This window comes from Diabrotica virgifera, chromosome 1 (genome assembly GCF_917563875.1).
Source record: "Diabrotica virgifera virgifera chromosome 1, PGI_DIABVI_V3a".
In the NCBI taxonomy this organism is placed as follows: domain Eukaryota; kingdom Metazoa; phylum Arthropoda; class Insecta; order Coleoptera; family Chrysomelidae; genus Diabrotica; species Diabrotica virgifera.
Window position 1 is genome coordinate 205,940,412 of NC_065443.1, and position 18,065 is coordinate 205,958,476.

The 18,065-nt window shown below is 31.5% G+C and overlaps 1 protein-coding gene across 2 annotated transcripts in view; it reads right to left on the reverse strand.

Annotated features, from left to right (window-relative positions):
• The window catches only part of LOC114332689 (acyl-CoA Delta-9 desaturase), a 79,027-nt gene that overhangs the window by 31,683 nt on the left and 29,279 nt on the right, over positions 1–18,065 (reverse strand). The window contains exon 1 of one of the 2 annotated variants that reach the window (XM_050646626.1): positions 16,978–17,082. The exons of the other annotated variant lie outside the window; for it this stretch is intronic. The gene's annotated coding sequence lies outside the window, so the exon portion shown is untranslated. Of the gene's footprint in view, positions 1–16,977; positions 17,083–18,065 lie in introns of those variants that run through there. 2 annotated transcript variants of the gene reach the window in all.

Sequence of the window (18,065 nt, forward strand, 5' to 3'; positions counted from 1 at the left end):
TCTCGGAAACGAAATATTTGCCGACAAACGTCTATCAAGGCAACTGTCATTATTTTTTGTCAAAATGTCTAGTTGTTATAGTACCTAACTTTTTCATTATCCAACATAAACGAATGAATCAAAAAACAGAATATTAAGAAAACCTGAGGCTATAGTTGGGTTTTAATTTCAGTATTTTATATATGCTAGAATATTCCACAGGGTGATGCAAACTTTGAGAAATAAAAACACAGTTTAATTGGTACACCCTTTATGCAATGAAAATTTACCTGTTTAGCAACAATATTATTACAGTGGTATTGCTAAAGGATTAGGCTATAACATGTTCAAGAAATCACTTAAATCTGCTAACAGGTTTAGGAAATACGAGTCATCAAATATGACCAAATTTTTAAGTGGGTCGATTTATATGCACATAAGTTTGTTTAGATTTAACACTAATAGATAAATAATCAAGAGAGCGGTGGATACTTTAATACTATTAACACAGCACACGTAATCTGACTAAAAGTGAAGGTAGATACAGCTCCATAGCAGATATGGAGCTGTGCTGGATCTTCTTCTACACATATTTATAAGAGAGAAGTGAGAAAGGGATATTAGAGACCACGAGAAAATTTGAGTTACGCAATTGTTAGATTATGACATAACAGACATATAAAGAAGAAGTATGCAAGGAATTACAATACTTAAGTCACCTCAGATACGCCGATGATATCATCCTGATCCCTGATAGCTAACAGTAAAGAAAATCTGAAAGATATGCTCGAAGAATTAGAACACCAGGCAAAATCAGTAGTATCAGAAGTACGACAATATATATATTTGGGGCAAGTAATAAAAGCGAGCAAGGAAAATCAAACAGAAGAAATTAAAAGACGAATAGGATTGGTCTGGGCGGCATTTGATAAATTTAGCTACATCCTAAAGAATTAGAAATAGGCACAATATCTTAAGTCTAACGTCTTCAACCAGTGTGTGTTGCCAGTAATCACGTATGAAGCGCAAACTTGGACACTAACCAAGAATAATATGGATAAACTTATAAAAACACAGTGAGTAATGGAAAGACAGAATTTGCAAATACACTTGAAGGACAAAAAACGAGGAAAATGGATTCGAAATATTACAAAAATGAAAGATGTAAGAGAAAAAGTAGTCGAATCTAAATGAAAATTTGTGGGGCACAAGGCAGGTGGAACAAGAAAATACTACCCTGGAGACTATACGAATACAAAAGAAGTAGAGGAAGACCACAGATGAGATGGGTTGATGACTTGAAGAGGCAAGCCGGTCCCAGATAGATGAAAATTAGCTCAGAACGGACACAAATGGAGACAAGAAGGGAAGGCCTACGTCATAAAATGGTTAACACGAGATATATAGATAGATAGATAGACATAGCAATATCAAAAACAAAATTAACAGTACAGTATACATAATAAGTTCTGGGTAGGTATATGGTATCCAAATACAGTGTTAAAGTATTTTTTATTTAGATGTATATTTGTGCCATGTCAGTGATGAAGAAGAGGGAACATATAACTCAAGCTGCAGGATTACAACTGGTACACAGGCGAGTCAAAAACTGTATAAATCTTCGTAGTGGTCGAGTGCAGGGTTTGACAGTATTAGTGGAAATGTAAGCATTTTCATTCAACTAGGAGACTAACATATCTCTGCAATTCAGGTAACCTTAGATTGTGCAAAAGAGAGCACTAGATGGCTATAACAGTTGTTACGAGCCCCAAGGTAGTATCTAGGGTCATGTAAGAATACCCAGAATAACTCGACAGACTGGTGCAACATAACATGTCACACTAGTACTATAAATAGGGGCCGGTTGGTCGAACGCTAATTAAGAAGTTGATTATAATTAAGTCCCCTTAACAACCATCAAATAACAACACCGCTCATTCGTACGACAATCAGTTGATTGTAATCAATTATGTTAATTATCATTATGATAATTAACATAATTTATTGATGAATTAATTCTTAATTATTAATTAACATAACAATTATTAACATAATTGATTAATAAATCTCATAATTATTGTAATCAATTATATTTTCAGCAACCCAAACAAAGTTGATATAGACAGTTGGTGACAGTAAATAAATATTTGATAATGATCAGTTGATTCCAGTTTTGATTAGCGTTCGAACAACCGTCCCTAGGAGTGTCAAAAAGTAACGATAACTACCAGTGATCCTGAATAACACAGCAAAACTACCAGTGGGAAATATATTCGGATAAGCACATGGCAAAAAGTATATTGGATAGATATGTACTGATACGATTGAAGTCTTGGAAAAAGAAGCACGAAGCAACTTAAAATTATAGCAGATTTTTCAATGAGAAATTGTACATATATTTATAATCAAGCTGTTTTATGGAGCCTAAAGCTATAAAATATGTGGCATATTTATAATCTGAAACAGTTAACTACTATTTTATTTGTTTCTTAGATTAAACGTAATTTTGTTTTGTTATAACCATAATTTATACAACAATAAGAAATTATCTAATAATTATAATATTTTAATAATATAATAGAAGGTATTTAAGTAACTAAGTATGTACAAATAACGTGAGATAATATTTTTTTGAAAAGAAACCGACTCTAAGCTGATTCAGCTAAGCAAAATTATTTAAGAACGGTTAAAAAAGTTAAAAGTTAAAAAAAGCGAGACATGGACATTGACGGGGAGACAAAAATCCAGAGTCAATGATATGGAAATGAGATTCCTGAGGAAAATAGCAAACAGAAAGAGGACAGACAAAATACGAAACGAAACAATTAGACAAAACCTAAAACTGGAACCAATCAATGAAAAAATAGTGGAGGGACAACTAAGATGGTTCGGGCACGTGTGTAGAATGTCGAACGAGAGACTTACAAAACGAGTGTTCGAAACGAGAGTGCAGGGGAAAAACAAAAGAGGAAGACCAAGAGTTATGTGGGTAGATGAAATCAGGAAAGAAGTCGAGAAGAAGGGATTGACATTGGAAAGTGCAAGAAACCTAACGCAAGATCGGAAAGCATGGAGACTATAAGGCCAAACTCAACTCCACCAGCCTTACACCTAAAGGTAGAAAGGCTTAGGACTAAGTAAAGTAAAGTAAGATTTCAGGGGTGGAAAAGCTCCTTGATAATCAAGCCATTTTTCAAAATTTGAAATTTTTTGCGAGCCGCAATTAAACATGTAAAAGTGTAACAAAGGTATTAAATTTTTCTGTCACTGTTTGGACTACACAAATTTTAAATTGAAATAAAATGGTTTACCTCGTTGATTCAAATTTGCAAATAATTCTACAAGCAACCTTTACTAATTCAAGATACTTCAATTCTTCATCATCCTTCCATCTTTTTCTCGGACGGCCTACTGAGTTCTACCGTCTCTCAAAAAACACTGTCATTAACAGTATGTCTTCCTCTAATCTTACCACATGACTTGCCGATCTTATCCTTTTACATATCTTACGATGTTTTCAGTCCATATACACAGTCACCAATTCAACTTTGCGGCGCCTTCTCCACTCTCCTGTCAATTCATCTCTATGAGAGGGCCAAATATCATTCTGAGAACTTTCCTTTCAAACACCAGTAGCTTGTTTATTTCCCGCTGATGTAGAGTCCATGTTTCACTTCCATATGTAACAATTGAGCGAATAAGTGACATACAGTCTTAATTTAGATTGTCTTTTTAGCAGCTTAGATCTTAATAATGATGACAGGGAGTATTATGCTCTTTTCCACACAGGTATTCTTGCTGATTCCTCTTTTTATATGTGGTTGTCATATAGATCATCAGCAAATGCCAAAACTAGTTTTGATCCTCGATTCGCAAATCCCCCTGTCAGCTCAGATGATATTTTACTTATTACATATTCTAAGACCAATTTGAATAGCAACGGTGATAAGGGGTCTCCTTGTCTAAGTCATGATCTTACACACTCTTTTATATTTGTTGTCAATAATTTAAGACATTTTAAAACACAAAAATTAAAAGTAATTTAGGTACATTTTTATTGAGAGCCACAAATATAATCCTTAAATGAGCCACAAATAATCCTTCAAAGAGCCACATGTGGCTCGCGAGCCACAGTTTGGCCACCCCTGTATATTTAATATAAAATGAGCGAAAAAAGAACACGTTTTGAATAAGATTAGATTAAAAAAAATTTACTATTTAAATGATGACAAAGTCTGGAATAATTTGGTGCCATTATTAATATTGTAACAACACAATCAAATTGAATGGTGGTTAGAAAAATACGAGAATAAAGAACTAATATTCATTTTTAAAATAAACTGTATGTCCAGATATAAGATTTAATAAAATCCAATGAATGTGAAACTCTCATAATAATTAGATGTCGCAACACTTTGTTACCTAACAAAAAACACTCTCGTGTATTAATCTTAGATTAATGACACTCCAAAATTATCAGAACATCAACCCATAGGTAATATGCTGCTAGTAAAAGTGAAAAAAAATGGTCAAAACTTTCTCCTTTCTTTTGGCGAAATACTATTATCTACAATATTTAAATCATTAGTACATTTAATAATTAGAATATAATATATGTACACTTCCGCTGAATAATTTTTGTAATTATTAGCGTGTTCAGTATTTTAGAATTACATTAAAATATAACAAATTAAACATGTCAATGGTACAATATGTCCCAAAATAAAAGATACTGAAAAATGAATATCAAATTTGCTAAATACTACCTCAAAACTTCACTTAAAATTTTACAAGAACGTATAAATTAGAGGACAGGTTTGGCAGATGAACAAAAGAGTTTTCATACTGGAAGATCGTGTACAAATGCAATATCTATATGTCATAAAGCAAATTACTCAGAAATAGCTAGATTATAATAGATCCGCATTTTTGTGTCTGAATTAAAGAAAACATTTGACACAGTAAGACTCAAAGATATAATATATCTTCTGCATAATGGAGAAGTTCCCCTAAATATCATAAAAGCTATTGAAAATATCTACCAAAACAACAAAATGGAAGTCTGAATAGATGGATTTACAGAACTTACAGAACCTATAGACATATAGCCCAATAAATGACCATTTTGGAGTGTAATTTCCAGGGGCAACTCCGAATTGCATGAAAATTTGGATTTAGGTTCTAATTACCCTCCACTTCAAAGTTGAATTTGTGCCTTTGGTTGCTTTTACTTGGGGGGGGGGGTGACATTTACCCCTTCTCGGGGGGTGAAAAACGCGTGTTTAAAATAAGGCCAGAAATGGATAAATTAACTTATTTTAAGCACCTTTTGTTCTATAAAGTTTTTTACGTAAGTCAATACTTTTCGAGTTATCCGCGATTTAAAATCTTGATTTTTCGACAAAAAACTACGTTTTCAGACCGTTTTTCCAAAATAACTCAAAAAGTAAATATTTTATCGAAAAAAATATTCTCAGCAAAAGTGTAGCCTATAAAAAAACGAAAAAAATGATTTACAAGTAAAGTCTACAAATTGAGCAGAAGCAAAGTTGTAGCTCATGAAAAATACGTTCTTATTCGTCTAATTTCAAATCGAATAATTCAACGCGAAACCAACGAAGAAAGAAGCGTTTTTCGGGAAAACCTTATTAATATTTTTAAAGTATCGAAAAAAAGCTTATTATTTGTTTTTTATAAAAGTTTACAGCATCAAAAATAAACGAGTTACACTGAAAAAAAAAGTTGGCCCCTTTTTTTGATAAAAAAAATTGTGAAAACCTCCCTCTATTTAGCACCCTAAATGAAATTAATCGTTTGGCTTTACCATCTATTTTAACTGTATGTGTATTGTTTATATGATCGGTAAGTTTGATTGGTTTGAAGTGCTTATTTTTAAAAACATTTGGTTTTATAGTAAAAAAAAAAAATTTCTAAAAATTTCATTTTTTCAAAATAACTTAAAAAGTATTAGTGATAAGAAAAATCTTAAAGAGTAAAAAAATGTAGGTTTTACTATTATAAATATGCTAGTTTCATTTTGTTTCTCCGTAAGACAAAAATTGGTTAAGATATGGCTGTTCAAAATTTGCATACACTAGTGATAAGTGACCCATTCAAGCTTTCTTAATTATAACCCTTTCAGAAATAAACACTTTAAACTGGTGAGACTGACAGATCATATAAAAAATAGATAGGTAAGTAAATTGCTTGTAAAGCAGTAGCGATTAATTTCATTTGGGGAGCTAAACACGGCGAGATTTTCATGATTTTTTACAAAAAAAAGAGGGCCAACTTTATTTTAAGCGTAACTCGCTTATTTTTAATGCTAAAACTTTTGTTAACAATTAAAGCAAAGCATTGTATAAACACTCTCAAAAAGTTTAAATGGGGTTTTCCCGAAAAGTGCTTAATTTTTCGGTGATTTCACCTTGAAATATTTGATTTGGAATTAGACGAATAAGAACATATTTTTCATGAGCTATAACTTTGTATTTATTTGATAGATAGACTTTACTAATACACCATTTTTTTGGGTTTTTTATAAGCTACACTTTTGCTAAGAATATTTTTTTCGATAAAATATTTACTTTTCGAGTTATTTGCGAAAAACCGCCTGAAAACGTAGTTTTTTTTGTCGAAAAATCAACATTTTCAATGGCAAATAACTCGAAAAGTCAAGACTAAGTTTTCACTCTAATGGCATATAAAACAACATAATGCTATTCTACACCCCACCAGAATGAAAACAATGGGCAAAACTCAAAAAGTATTGACTTACTTAAAAAACTCTATAGAACAAAAGTTGCTTAAAATCAGTCAATTTATCCATTTCCGGTCTTATCTTGAACGTATGTTTTTTCACCCCCGAGAAGGGGTGAGTATCACCCCCCAAGTAAAAGCAACCAACGGCACAATTTCAACTTTGAAGTGGAGGGTAAGTAGAACCTAAATCCAAATTTTCATGTAATTCGGAGTTGCCCCTGAAAATTACACGGTATCGCCGAATTTCCCGTTCATTTACTGGGCTAATAGGCAGCAGAATGAAACAGGGAGACTTATATTATTGAGCTGTATGCTCTTCAATTTAATCATGGATGAAATCATTAAAAGTGTTAAAACATGAAGTCTGTTACGTTGACGACGCTAAATTGATAGACCATGATAAAGATAGTCTGCAAATACTAGTCCACAGATTTAATATAAGAGCAAAAGAATTATTTAATATGACAATCTCAACTAAGAAAACTAAAAAGATAGTAGTCAGCAGAAAACCAATCAGATGTAAAATAGAAATGGGTAGCATCAATATTGAACAAATATTTGAAATAAAATACCTCGGAATTACACTGTCCAGCTATGGAGACTCTACCTGTACTACTGGATCTGTTTAATTAAGTATATAAAACCGGAAAAATACCTCATTAATGGTTGGTGTCCACCTTTGTAACAATACCTAAAACAATATATGCCAAAGATTGTTCAGACTATAGGACAATATCACTAATAAGCCATACCCTCAAAATATTTCTAAAGGTGATTCATGGAAGATTATACAGAAAGCTAGAAAATGATATGGATGATACCCAATTTGGGTTCCGCAAAGAACTTGGAACAAGAGAGGCATTGTTTGCATTTAATGTCCTCTCTCAAAGATGCTTAGATATGAACCTGGATATTTATTCCTGTTTCATCGACTACGAAAAAGCGTTCGACAGAGTCCGACATGAAAAACTAATAGAATTATTGAAAAACAGAGATATAGACAGACGAGACTTACGAATTATCATCAATCTGTATTGGAATCAAAAGGCCAATATAAAGATAGACGAACAAGAGTCCGAGAATATTGATATAAAGAGAGGGGTAAGACAGGGTTGTGTACTGTCGCCGCTACTGTTTAACGTGTACAGTGAAGCCATATTTCAGGAAGCGATAGCGGAACTAAGTGATGGAATCTCTATAAACGGAAGATTCGCTGATGACACCGTTATAATGGTAGACACCCTTGAGTCGCTACAAGAATTGTTAAATAGAATTAACGATTATTGCATTCGATATGGACTCAAAATAAACAAGAAAAAAACTAAATTTATGATTGTCTCAAAAACAAACATGGAAATGAAAGGTTAATACTAGAGCAAGCCCAAATAGAAAAAGTAAAGACATACAAATATCTGGGAACCTGGGTTGATAAAAAAAATGACCAAAGCAAAGAAATTAAAGTCCGAATTTAAACTGCAAGGCAAGCATTTACAAAAACGAAGACACTGCTTACAAACAAAGACCTTCAGTTGCCTCTCAGATTGAGGGCTCTAAGATGCTACATATTTTCTATATTACTATAAGGATTGGAAGCTTGGACATTGAAAAGGCAACATATAAGAAAAATAGTAGCGTTCGAAATGTGGTGTTACAGAAGAATGTTGAAAATTCAGTGGGTTCAAAGGATTACCAATGTTGAAGTGCTACGACGTTTAAATAAGGAGTTAGAAATTATGAACAGTATAAAAACAAGAAAACTAGAATATTTGGGTCACATTACCAGAGGAGAGAAATATGAGCTGCTGAGAGTTATTATGCAAGGAAGGATCCAAGGAAAAAGAAGCATAGGAAGAAGACGCATCTCCTGGCTGAGGAACCTTAGAGAATGGTTTAACTGTAGTTCATTACAACTGTTCAGAGCCGCAGCCAACAAAGTGACCATAGCCATTATGATATCCAACCTCCGCTAGGAGATGGAACTTTAAGAAGAAGAAGCTATGGAGACCTTGACAAAGATGTGAGAGATCAAGTACAAAAATCAGACGGCAGGATGCCTTAATAATACTATATGGCGAAACCAACATATTAACACTGAGATGAAATCAAGAATTTATAAGACCAATAATGACTAATATGCATCAGAAAAAAGACACGACACAGCCACAACAGAAACACTACTGGAAACTGCAGAGATGAGATCACAGTGTATAAACGAATGGACACTAAATGGAAAAAAAATAATACAATAACCATATAAAAGCAGAATACGGGACCCGTCTGGTCAAAATAGCAAGAGATAAATGACCAATCTCATCGTGATGCTGATTCCGAACCACTGTCAGACGTTCTTGGGCCAGGATTTCAGTTACCTCCAGTACCAGGTTTATCTTCTATTTACCCATCAAAATAAAAATGATTTTTCATTAAGTGAACTATGAACTACCGATATATTTGTCGTTTCTGACTAGTCTTTCATTCCAAAGATATTTATTTATATCTTAAGACAGTAACAAGAAAGTATATGTCCGTGAAATTCTTAATTTAAAACTGTAATTAATCATTGGTGGTCATAAAACATCTGGAGTGTTATTCATTTTTGTATTTAATATATACTAAATAAAAAAAAGAAAGTTCTAACACGATCTAATAAATACTAATAGATCCATGGTCAAAATATATGCATACAAAAATTAAAAGCTTAACACCTGTACAAATGGAATTTATAATTAGCCTACCAGTGAGGACAAAATGTGAAGTCTAAATTTTAAATGCACCTTATATTATAGTCTTTTTCATGGGCATTTTTCAGTGCGTCAGAAATGATAGAAAAAAAGGTAAGTCCGTGATAATACACATTTATAACATTTATTCTAACATGCCATTTTAGTTAAATCTGACAGTTGTCACATTTTATTTGCAATTTGGCATAAAAACAAATCAATTGTGTTTATTGCATTTATAAAATGGTATTTCCTTTGATTTGTATAGTCTTATAAATTGTACAGATTATATTTGTAGATATATTATATATTCTTTTTCTCATCAGCATCTTTCAGTGCGTCACAGTTTTTCGATTTCTTTCTAACGCATTAAATTGTATGTGACAGAAAAAAAGGCACGTCGTGTAATTATAACATTTATTCTAGTTGTCGATAGATTGCGCTATAATCGAAAAAAGTTATTTACGAATTATATAATATATCTACGAATATAATCTGTACAATTTATAAGACTATACAAATCAAAGAAAATACCATTTTATAAATGCAATAAACACAATTGATTTGTTTTTATGCCAAATTGCAAATAAAATGTGACAACGGTCAGATTTAACTAAAATGTCATGTTAGAATAAATGTTATAAATGTGTATTATCACGGACTTACCTTTTTTTCTATCATTTGCGACGCACTAAAAAATGCTCATGAAAAAGACCGTAATTCGCAAATAATTTTTTTTCGATTATAGCATCATCTATCGACAACTAGAATAAATGTTATAAATGTCTGAAATCACGGACGTGCCTTTTTTTCTGTCACATACAATTTAATGCGTTAGAAAGAAATCGAAAAACTGTGATGCATTGAGAGACGCCTATGAGAAAAAGAATACCAAACTTTTCTTAGATTAAAAGTATATTTAAAATCAATGGAAAAATTCCAGTATTTTTTTTTTGAAAAATGGCTTTGGCAGAGCCTATTAGCCAGACTTGTTTCTGATTGATTGCAGATACATAGTCATAAATTTCTTATAACATAAGTACATTCTACAATTTTATTTTTATAGATACATTGGTACATTTTGCAGCTTTTTTTTTATTTTGTTTTTTTTAATTATTTTACTGTGTTTTTTTTAAATATATATTTTATTTTGTGCGAAACACTTTTTTTTACTTCTTTTTTATTCTATTCTTTTTTATTTTTGTTCCTTTTTTTCTTTTTTTTTTGGTTATTATTTTTTAAATTAATTTTTAAATATTAATTAGCAGAATGTAAGTATTAATTTAAAAATTCCAGTAGTCACACTTTTAACCATATATTATACCAACCTTAAATCCTACAATCCAAAAGTTTTTCTGGAATAGAGAGTTGCTAATTTAGACTTTACAATAGATTCTAATTTTTTAAACAATTTTAATTACATTTTCAAACAGTTATTAACAACCATTATATTTTAATTAAAATCCGAACTAAAACCTACACTTTTTGAAGTTCTTAACCAAAAAATTACTTTACCTTATCTTGTCATGTCACTCTCTGTCATGTCATATTGAAAGTACATTTCCTATTTTATCAGTTGGTCTGTGCCCATTGAACTGGCAAGTACCTAGTTTTTCGAGCAGAGAATCATGTTGCCCTTTAAGCATGTACTGATTTTAATCTTTTAACATCGACTGGTATTCACCATATTTTTATTAAATCTAACATGTAAACCATATATTATGATGTTACCACTTCAATTAGTGTGCCAGTTTCAATTAATTAGCAGAATGTAAGTATTCTCCACATTTTCTTCTTATTAACAGTCACAATTTTAACTTTTTTGCCTTAATCTAACGTGGAAATACTTCATTCTAGGCACTGAAGATGTTCTGAATTAGATCGAAAACGTTTTGCACGACATTTTATGAAGTTTTTTAATAAACGATTTTATACCAGTATACAACTTGAAGTTTTTACTTCTGTATGAGTTTTTTAAAAGTATATTTAACAGAGAAAATATTGTCATATTATAATAAATTATTAGCAAATTAAATTGAGACATATTGTAACAAAATCATATGTTTTGATAGTGATTTTGATTTGAGAATAGTTTGCTTATAAATTTAAAATTAAATAAAACGCAATAAAAATTGTTAAATTAAATAAAAATATCAAGGAATAAAAATCATACAACAGACTCCAAGAGAACTGGAACAAAATTAAATATATCAGTTATAATCATCATCATCATCAGCTTTGGATCGACAATCCTTTGTGGATCATGGCTCGCCTCAAGATTCGTCGTCATTCTGTCCAATTTCTAGCCACCTGCTGCCTTCTTCTGAGTTGGTCTTAACTCCATCTAATCACCTTATTTATGGGCGGACTCTGCTTTTCGTCCTACAGGCCTTAATGTGGTTAGATTTTTAGCAATCGTGCTATTCTGGCAGTCGTATTATGTGTCCAACTCATCTAAGTCGTTGTCTTTTAATGAATGTTACGACCTCTGGTTCATTAAAGAATGGGTATCATTCGAGGTTATATATTTGACTTCAATGACCTTGGTCGTTTATAGCTCCAAATATTTTACGTAGTATCTTACCTACGAATATTACCAAAAGTCTTTCATCCTTTTGCGTTACAACCGATGCTTCTCTCCCACATGTGAGAACCGGCCTTAGCAGTATTTTGTATATAATAACTTTTTAGTTCTTTGGATGTTTCTTGAGTCAAATTGTTTGTTGAGTCTATAATATGCCCTATTTGTAAGGGTTATTCGTCTTTAAATTTTTTCGCTCCTTTTGTTGGTAGTAATCACTTGCGTGCCGTGGTATGGGAAACTGTCAACACTTTACAAGAATGAGTCCAAAATACTGTTTTCGGTTCCTCATTTGGTATAGGATCATTAGTAAACAACATGGACCTAGTTTTGTCTTTGTTGATGACTATTTAAATAGATCGCTATTTCGCCGCTGTTTTCAAGGCTAGTAAAAATTGCTCAACATTTCGTTTGCTATTCCTTATTATGTCAATGTCACCAGCTTATGCTAATATCTGTATCAATCTAATGCAATCTTAAATAGAACGCAAGCCAGGACAGCCCCTTTTCGGACCCCATCCTCTATCTCAGAAGTTTTAGAACTCTCTTCCCGTATTCCAACACCGACTTTTAATTCAGTCAATGTCATTTTAGTCAATCGAATGGTTAAGCCAATCGAAGTTTTTCTGGTATACAAAACTAATCCATTGATTGGTATAATACAATTTTCTTCACACTATCGTATGCGACCTTGAATAGGTGATGGATTTCAAGGTTAAATCCAAATATTCTCTTGCTATAATAAATCTATTAGTTTAATTTAAATGCAATACTTATTGTTAGTTAAACAATGATTTTTATAAACAAACTTCTGGTATTATACCTCAATTATAAAAAATCCCAACAATTCAATGTAGAACCATAATTATTTTTTTCTACGAGCTTTCAAAAATGTCTACTTTCGCGCACGCGTTTTAGTTTAGAAAGTTTTAGTTTTCCGCACGCACTTTACTTTTCCGCACGCGTTTTACTTTTCCGCACGCGTTTAGATATTTTAATATGGCCTTAAAATAATTACAATACATGCAATAAACTAATATTTAGATATTATTTACTATTTTATTTCAAATGTATCTTATTGTGTTCCTGTTTTAATGAAATTAACGCGACAATTCGATGAAATAAAATTATTTTGACATAATATTCGAAAGTCAAATCGGGAGACAATAACAGTCGTTCTGAATCATCGTCATGGAAACCAAGATCGTCGTCATGCTAACTAATTATATTGAAAGTGTGGTTTTGACAACCTTGTCAAAGAATTAATTTGTGTATGTATTTTCACTAGTAATACCACTAGACGTCAAATTATTTCCGGAAAATTTTTTGAGATCATGAATATTTTGAAAATTTCCCGAGTCGCAGACGAGGAAAATTTTCTAAAAATATTCATGATCAACAAAAAAATTTCCGGATATTAATTTGACTTCGCGTGGTATTCGGTAAGAAAATTCCACACCAAATTTGCATTTGAAAATCCAAAGCTGCATGAACAGATTAATAGCGCGCCATAGCTTTGTCAGCAATTATTTAGGCTTTCAAATTCGTAATTTCTACTCATTGTAGTTGCATGGGAATACCATTTCAAGATAGAAAATAGTATATTCTTCAATTTTACATAAGTTTTGAGTAACTACAAGTGATAGAAAATTATTTTTTGGCGTTTTATTTTAAATTATGTAAACAAATAAAAACCAGTCTGTCAAAAATGTTCTGTTATTGTAAACGTCAAAAAATTTCCACTATAATTCGCTGTTGGGTACCCCACGAGCAAAAAATTTCCGATAAAATACCTCCGTTGCCATGGTGATCTGTCAAAATAACGTATTTTGATTGGTTCAAAATTACAGGTGTGGAATTTTCATAATAATTAAATTAATTGATTAAGATTTGGTCATTTTTTAAAGACTCGTAGAAAAAATATTGTTCCTAACTCTTGCAGAAAGTCTCTTTTCCGCACTCGACTGCTTGCCAAACTCCCGCTTCGCGTCGTTCGGCAAACTGCAGTCGCGTGCGGAAAAGTATGACTTTCTGCACATGTTAGGAAAATAACTATTATCTAATCTATGTCATATTATGTATAAGTTTTTAGTTTGCGAAAACTGTCATTATGGATAGCAGTGCGTGAAGGTTTTAAAGTGTGCGTGAAGTAACAATGTATTTTAAATGGGATTTACTTTTTCGCACACTTTCAATCGGTTTTTTGGCACACTTTCATATAATCAAATATCCTTAATTTTTGCGTTGTGATGGTGATGACAATATGAGCAATGACTTACAACAAAATTTTTGACAGTTTTGTGGTTTGAAAGTAGTTAGGATTTTTTTATGTCAAAGTTCTAAAAATTGTAGAATAGAAATGAATTCCAGTGACGAAGAGTTACAGTTTTTTTATTTGTTTATCGTAAATAAAATATTGTATGAAACTGTGCTTGAAGTACTTTTTGCGAACTTACGCGATGTATAGCACTCGCTCCGTTGTTGCTCGTGCTCTAAAAATCGCGTGCGTTTGCAAAAAGCATACTTCACGAACTGTTTCATAAATAACTATTTGTTTGCTGCGCAAAAAGGTCTGGATCCCGCGTATCAAAAAAAGTTTATTAATAGCAAGCCGAAAATTTGTTAATAGCTTAACGGTGTATAGTCGGACAAACTTTGATCTACGGGAACACTGGAACAGGGAAAGTTTTAATTGTGGAACAGGTTACAGGTCTCTAACGTCAGACTACGAAAACGTCCCATGTATTTTGTCGGACAGAACTTCCAATTGGCTTGTTATCCATTCAGTAAACTCTCATGCAAAAATCAGACTGATATTATTTACTACCCTCATAATTCCTGTCAGTTGACATGTTCTACGTGTCGGACTTATTAAAATGTTCAACATATCTGTCGGACAAACATTTTTTCATATATGATATAAAATTTGCTATTGAATAAACTTAAAACCCCCTGCTAGTTTTCACAATCATAAACTTATCAGGATGACACGTTCCAAAATTAAAATCACGTTCCACAATTAAAACTTCCCCTGTACCAGTGTTCCCATACATCAAAATTTGTCCGACTAATTAGACACCGTTACGCTATTAACAAATTTTCAGCTTAAATTTTAACAAGCTATTAACAAATACCTAGATAGATATGCCAAAACGTCTAATCGTCCTATTTCAACTTCGTTATTTTTAGTATATTTTTATAAGTATATTTTGATAGGTAATCGAAATGTCAAACACTAGTTGTTAATTAAGAATGTAATTTCCATTACACCAATAAATGTGGCTCAATCCTATTTAAAGATAATACGTATATTTCTATATTTTTATGTTCGTTACATTACTCGCATTTTCACTGGGAAATGATCTCTTGCATTTTAAAAACTTTTTATATACTTCACTCATTCTTTGTCTCTTTGCCATTGTATCCCGAAAAATCTTTTAATCGATTTTAAACCTTTTTTTTGAGCTCTGTATTAGTCGTCACAATAATGGAGGGAAATATAATTAACCTTAAAACGCAAGTAGAAAATCTAAATACAATAATTGGATTCAGGAACCTGCACTCAGTAAAATTACAGTTTACTCTACGCAGATGATATTGTAGGTAGATAGCGAACAATAAAAATAAATTTCAAAGGCTGGTGAATTCGTGGACTGAAGAAATACTAAAAATGAAAATGGATTTGAATATAAATAAAACAAAAACGATGATAGTTAATCAAAAAGAAGACCAAAACTATATATAAGGAGATCAAATATAATAAAATAATAATATTAGAAACAATAATAGACATTGTGACTGACCATGGCAAAATACACGCGGAAATAACAAATAGAGTAAATAAGTCTACATAATTATACAAAATTAATACAACAATACTAGAACACAAATATTTAAAAATAGATGTCAAGATAAAAAATTCACAATACAATAATAGTACCAATAGTAACATAATCAAACGAAATCAGGAAATTCAGAAATAACGTGAAACAAAAATCAAGGCAATCAAGAGAAGAAAAATGCTTTTGTGCAGAAAACAAGATGGCACATGACAAGAAATGAAGATATCAGACAAATGACAAAGCAGAAACCTATTACTGAGTATATTAAAAGATGCAAATGTTTTGGTTCCGAAATATTAATTGAAAAAAATAAGAAAGCATGACAACGCAAATATTAGAACTGGGAAGAAAAAGGAAAGAGAGAAGGAGAAGACCTAGAAGAAAATAGATAGGTCAGATTGACAAAATAAGAAGGAATAAAGGGAAAACTATAAAGAACTAAAGACGATGACCAAGAACAGAAATGCCTGGAAAAAATGGGCAAATGAACAACTGGAATCCTCATTCGATGCTGGAGAGGATAAAATGATCTGAGAAGAAAAAGAAGTATATGCTAGTGTCACATAAAACTAATGGATAAAAGACAAATAAGCGGATTAGAGATAAAAGTAAAGAAAGAGATATCGGAGGAGAAACAGTAAAATTAAAATGACAATTTGCAGAACACAACATCAGCTATGAGGATCTAAGTGGAATAATCTAATTATTGTACTATTGAGATCATAAGAAAACCAGAGATGACAAAGTTGTTTTTATATTAACTCCCAGTATATTTACAATCTGTCACATTGATGACAAGAAGTACTACAAACGTGACGGAAAACTTCCCCAAAAAATTCGCACGCCCGAGATGAGTGAATATAACAATAAATGTACTTATACCACTGCCTTAATTCACATTTAATTCAACAAAATATTTTACAGATTCACTAAATTTCCAGAGGAATTAGATAACTACTATTACTAGCAGTAATTTCATCATTTTTATTCAAAATTTCACAAAAAGTCACACAATAATCACAGTTCATCACATTACACTTGCGTAAAGTACACACATTTTAATAAAATATTATTTATTTAAACATGCAAGTACCTGGTATAGTAAAATGGTTCACTTAAACCACCATGTAACAACGTTCAAAAGTTAATACTAATTCTCAAAGATTACAATATCATTCTTATAATTTAGAACGGTACCCCACTATAGTCTCAAAATGTGCAACAAAAGCTCACGATTAGCATAAGTTTTAGATAAAATCCGCTGGTGGGGCATATTTGGTCCCCTCACATTTTTAGCAAGTTGAAAGTAAATAATCCATTTCAAACGTTAAATCAGATGGCGTAATAATTAATCATTCAAATTATTTTAATTGGTGCAAGCTAGATGAGATCTTGTTATTTTTTTTATCGAATGAATATTTTACCGGCGTCTATAAATATTTCCATGATGAAAAAATAAAGAAAGTTCGTATTTTTTTCGAGTGCGATAAGTGTTAAAATATATTAATAAGTTTTTTTAGATTAGTTTTGGAGGTATTCGAACCATGAAAGTTTTGTAGAAACTTATAGATATATTAAAAGCATAAAAAATTGACAAAATTTTACTACTTGCAAAGATACAAAATAAATGAATTTTTTAAAAACAGGAATATACATATATTATGCAGAAATATGCAATTCTTATAATAGTTATACCATATTATATAGGTATATATATATATATATATATATATATATATATATATATATATATATATATATACCATATAGGTATGCATATTATAAGTTTTGAAAAAGTTATAGTTTTTATCTTAGGAACATTGAAATTTATTTAATGTAGGTATGTATTGGATCCCAGGCTGCAGATTTGAACCTAATGACCTTAGAAGAGACTATTAGGTATTCTTAAAGTCAATGATAAGTCGAAATGGTACTTGTATGAAAGATATTCTTTCTTCTTGTGCCATGCTCGATTATCGAGCGTTGGCTATCAAATTGGCTATAGTAATTTTGTTGACAGCAGCTCGGAAAAGGGATGCAGAGGATCTGTTAAACAGTTCTATCAGGTTTCTAAGCTATGACGTTCTTCTTCGACTTGGTCCGCCTCTTCCGTCTACATTGCCTTGTATTATTAAATGGAATATATGATATTCCTCTAGGTGGAAATAATATTGCCAAAAT